This window comes from Myiozetetes cayanensis, unplaced genomic scaffold (genome assembly GCF_022539395.1).
Source record: "Myiozetetes cayanensis isolate MyiCay16 unplaced genomic scaffold, myiCay2020 scf5-8, whole genome shotgun sequence".
In the NCBI taxonomy this organism is placed as follows: domain Eukaryota; kingdom Metazoa; phylum Chordata; class Aves; order Passeriformes; family Tyrannidae; genus Myiozetetes; species Myiozetetes cayanensis.
Genome location: NW_026087742.1, coordinates 52,084,433 through 52,089,484, shown reverse-complemented (window position 1 = coordinate 52,089,484; position 5,052 = coordinate 52,084,433). Strand labels below are relative to the sequence as shown.

The 5,052-nt window shown below is 34.3% G+C and overlaps 1 long non-coding RNA gene across 1 annotated transcript; it reads right to left on the bottom strand.

Annotated features, from left to right (window-relative positions):
• Window positions 1–2,049: 2,049 nt before the first annotated feature.
• On the bottom strand, window positions 2,050–4,805 carry LOC126649649 (uncharacterized). The gene is made up of 3 exons (XR_007631108.1): window positions 4,593–4,805; window positions 2,900–2,991; window positions 2,050–2,622 (listed from the first exon to the last, which is right to left on the bottom strand). It is a non-coding gene; the product is annotated as an uncharacterized LOC126649649 (long non-coding RNA).
• Between the last annotated feature and the right edge of the window lie 247 nt (window positions 4,806–5,052).

Here is a 5,052-nt window from a genome sequence, read left to right as displayed (position 1 = left end):
CATAAGTATCTTCTAAGGGTTTTGGGTTTTTTTGAAATTTAAGGAATAAGGAAAAGACCCAGTTAATTGTCCTTTTGCCTCACAAACTAATTAAAATATTTGCCTAGCTCCAAATATATGACATTTATAACATCTGTCTATTAAGTAGTAACATCTCAAGATTCAAATTCTTTATTTGATCATCTATGTCATAGGTGTCTATGACTGAAGTAGTTAACCTAGTCTCATTTTCTAATCACTGGAGAAGATCATAGAATCATAGAATCATAGAATAGATTGGGTTGGAAAAGACCTCCAAGATCATCAAGTCCAACCCCTGATCCAACTCCAATTACTATATCATGGCACTAAGGGCCATGTCCAATCTCTTTTTAAAAACCTCCAGGGATGGTGAATCCACCACCTCTCTGGGCAGGCCGTTCCAATGCCTGATCATCCTCTCTGTAAAGAATTTCTTCCTAACATCTAACCTAAACTTCCCCTGGCAGAGCTTGAGCCCATGTCCCCTTGTCCTGTTGTTGGTTGCCTGGGAGAAGAGACCGACCCCCATCTGGCTATAACTTCCCTTCAGGTAGTTGAAGAGAGTGATGAGGTCACCTCTAAGCCTTCTCTTCTCTAGACTAAACAACCCCAGATCAGAAACCTCCAATGAGCAATTCTTCTCATACAAAGTTCAAGTGGTTAACATAGGTCAAATGAAGCACCTTCTAGAGACAAATCATTTTCTTGACTCTGAAAAGTAGCCCAAAAATAACAGCTTATATGCTTATTTCTTTCTAACCTCTAGAGTACCATTAAATGAATCCTAGCCTACATACATTCTTATATGTACATAAAGAGGTATTTGAAAATTGAGAAGCTAGTTGGCTTCTGAACATTCACAGCTAAGCTACTATAGAGTTTACAAACTTCAGTTGCTTTAAAGTAGCTAAAATAAAAAGTACTAAAACAATGAATGTAGATGATACTGATAATTAAATAATGGATTTGGAAAACATCAATGTATTTTTTTGCAGATCACCATAGCTTCGTACAGTATCAAGGCAAAAATGATTTGGCAATGGGCCTTAGGTTTGTTTTGAAAAGACAAACATTTGACTAAAGAGGAAGGAATTAATCTAGACCATGTAAAGCTGTTACTTGAATATTTTCTTCCATCCCGGTGTCCACTTGGAGAAAAGTGCTGACATACTAAGAGAAGTTAAAAGGATGTGTACAGAAATGATTCAGAATCTTGAAAATAAAATTCATTATGACAGTCAAAAATTCAACATTTTTAATTTACTGAAAAGGTAAAATGGTAACTTAATCACTATGTGTCAGCGTCTTCTGCATGGAGAAAAATTAGTTGTCTCCCACTCGTTACTAAGTTCTCTGTTACACTGAAAGCAATCTGACAGAGATGAACACTTTCATCTTTTTTACATTCATTGCAAATTTCAGAGGTTTAGAAGCAAAATAGCCTAGATCAAATTGTAGTAGAATAGTGTCATTGCCCCTACTAGGCTATGATACCAAGGTCAAATTAGTCCATTAATTTCTTCCAGTTTCTTTTATTCTAAAATATATGAAAAGGTTTATGGTCAATAAATGTCATCTCTATGTTTTTGCCTCCTGTTCCAATCTGTTGTTTATCAGGTCTGTATTTTTAAATCCAGTCATTTTGGCTTATGGTCATGATTCAAGTACAATATCAGTAACATGTGTAAAAAACATGGTCTAATCCATAAATATGTGATTTCTATGATTTATTAAACTTTTGCTCTGTAGTTATATATTGTTCCTGAAAACAGCAGTTGAGTTGCTCTGTTGACTTCAAAATTACCTTTATACATCAAGAAGGGATTAAATCTTACATATCTCATTCCAAGGGACAATTTTCATTTGAAATATGTGTACATCAGTCTCTAATGGATACAATGAGAGTGTATTTTAAAATAAGGAATGAATAGGGGAGTATAAATGTATAACTAGAGGAGAAACACTCCTAAAACTGCTAAGAATCCTCTGTTATTAAAAAAAATAAAAAAGTCGACAACAGTAACCCTCCAGAAATCATAAAATTTTATTGTGTAATATTATTTTTTAACATTCTTGTTTGAAAACTCTCTTAAATGTGAAGACAGTACTAGAATGAGAAAACACTGGGACAGATTCTCAGCTAGAATCACTTACAGAAATTCTGTTGAAGACTATATTAAATGCAACTGCCCTCCAGCCAGTTCTTAACCCAGCACAGAGTGCCCCTGTCTAAGCCATGGGCTGCCAGCTTTTCCAGGAGTATATTACAGGAGACAGTGTCAAAGGCTTTGCTGAAGTCCAGACAGACACATCCACAGCCTTCCCCTCATCCACCAGGCAGGTCACCTGATCATAAAAGGAGATCAGGTTGGTCAGACAGGATCTGCCTCTCCTAAACCCGTGCTGGCTGGCTCTGATCCCTTGTCCATCCTGTAGGTGCTGTGTGATTGCACTCAGGATGATCTGCTCCATAACTCTGCCAGGCACTGAGGTCAGACTGACAGGTCTGTAGTTTCCCAGGTCCTCCTTCTCGCCCTTTTTCTGGATTCATGTGACATTCACCAACTTCCAATCATCTGGGACCTCCCCAGAGAGCCAGGACTGTCAGTAAATGATGGAGAGGAAGAAGTCTTTAAAACTAACTTCGTTACACAATAGTTAATGAAAAAAATAAACTAGTTTGAACATTTTTATACCTACGAAGCAGGTTATTATAGGTAAAAAAACCAGGACATACAACAAAATAACCGTTTTTTAATATTTACTCATTTTTTATTGCCATACATCTTTTATATTAAGTTGAGAATATGTTGTAAGTTTAGCACTTGATGCAATTTCAATTGCAAAGTAAAGATATGAAACAGTCAAACACTCTTACCTTCATGCTTTACAATTTCTGTCAACTTAGACTATTTTTCCTTAAAGAAAGGAAAAAAAGTTTATAGTCCATAAACTCAAGGACCATAATACCTGTAGGGATTCAGAATAAATGAGAAGGAAAAGGACAGGAAAGTAGAAGGGGAAGAGAAGGAAGAAAGGAAAAGGAAAACAAAAATGAAAATGAAAAGACAGAAAACTGTGACACTCTAAAACAATTATCTATTAAAATATATAAAGCACATGCAACATTTTATTAATCTAATTTGTATTTAAAAACACAGGAATCACTGTGTAACAAAACAGAAGGTAAATGCCACTCCTGATTGAACTATGAATTATTCTTTTCAAACAGGCCAGAATAATTTAGGAATAGATTTCCAGTTGAAAGTAGAAATAATTCCAGTTTGTTTGCACAGCAAAGAGAATTTATTCCATTAATATCAGAATTCCTTTGAGTCTGACATACATGCTTCCAAAAAATTCGAACATCATGCCACTATTACTTTCGTGACATTCCTGTGGAATGACAAACACATTTTTCCACATTTTGTAGATGAAGAATGCAGAAACAAAGGTGATAGAGGCATTGAGATATACAGTAACTGATTTCTAAAAAAAAAAATATTATTCAATCTTTATGGCATTCAGGGATTTGAGTGAAATTCTGAACTTTTAAGAAACTTTACAAACATATCTAAACATAAATATGCAGACATTTAAAGTTGGAAATTAATTGCAATTAGTGTCCCAGTTTCCCCTAAATAACAGTATTAAAGTTCAGCTGTGTTAGTCTATAATATTGCATAGAGCTGCTGAATTTGAATCCCAAAAATTCTACTTTCCTTTTTACAATTTTGACAGATATTTAATGCCATCTTTCTAACTGCACATGTTTTTGAAACCTTTTCTTTACTCACATTAAAAAAAGAAGGTACCTAATTATCCCCAACTCTGCCTGTGTTCACAACGGAAACCAGAATTATTCTTTATTATTTGTGCTAAGAGTCCCTAATTTTACAGAGGTCTCCTAGAAAACCAAACAGATATTTCTGGAATGGCTTATCAGGATTTTTTTGTTCTTTTTTTGGTTGGTTGGTCTGGTTTTGATTGTTTTATTTGCTGGTTGGTTTATTTTTCTTTTTTTTTTTTTTTTTTTTCTTTTTTTTTCTTTTTTTTTTCTCTTTTTTTAATTAAACATCAAAGTCTGTAGGGCTTGTGGAATAGCTAGGAATTAAAATCCTATTGAATGCTCCTGTTAAGGCACTTAATTTATTTATTTATTTATTTATTTACACAGCATAATTTGATGTACATAAATGAAATTATAACTCAGATGGATGGACAATTAGTGAAATGAGATTAAACAATGTGTGATTTTGCACTGCAAAAATATCAGTGGTATTGTCCACATGGGCCATTTCTTGGTGTTCAATTTTCTAAATGTCTTAGGAGCACAAATGCTTAATTTAAAGCCATTACACAAACAACACTGATTAAATCAATGACAAATTTGCAAAATAGATGCATGAAACCATAGTTTCTCTATTGAGGATTCAAGCTGTTCAGGAACAATGAAATGCAAGCAGTATATAACTACACGTGAGCTAATAAGGAATCCACTAGCACATGCATATGGCTTCTGAATCTGATTTGTTGGGTGTACATGCAGCTTAGCTTGCTAGTAATCATACCATATCCTGTAGAAGTTCCTCAAGGCCTTTTCATAAATGATGGGTAGAAGCTCCACATGTCCACTGAAAAAACTCAAACAGAACATCAAAATGAGGAGCACTTCAGTATACATGTTAAAACACGCACACACAAAGCCCAAAACCCAACAAAGAATCCTGCAAACCCTCAAGAAATCAAAACAAAGAAACAAGTGAAACTCCTGAAAGCCTCACTTCTCTACATTATACTTACAGTAATCCTTTCAAAAATTCACATTAGAATTCCACAATTAAAATGTTAGGAATTTTGTCTACAATAAAAGATTTAGAAGAGAAAATGTAAGGAAAAAGAAAAGGAAAAAAAAAAGGGTTGCAGGATTTCTTATATCCAACACTTAACGTAACTGTAAGTATGTCTTTGACCCAGGATATTTTAAAAACTGAAACAGATAAAAGCATGCTTACTGAGATGGCTTCCAGG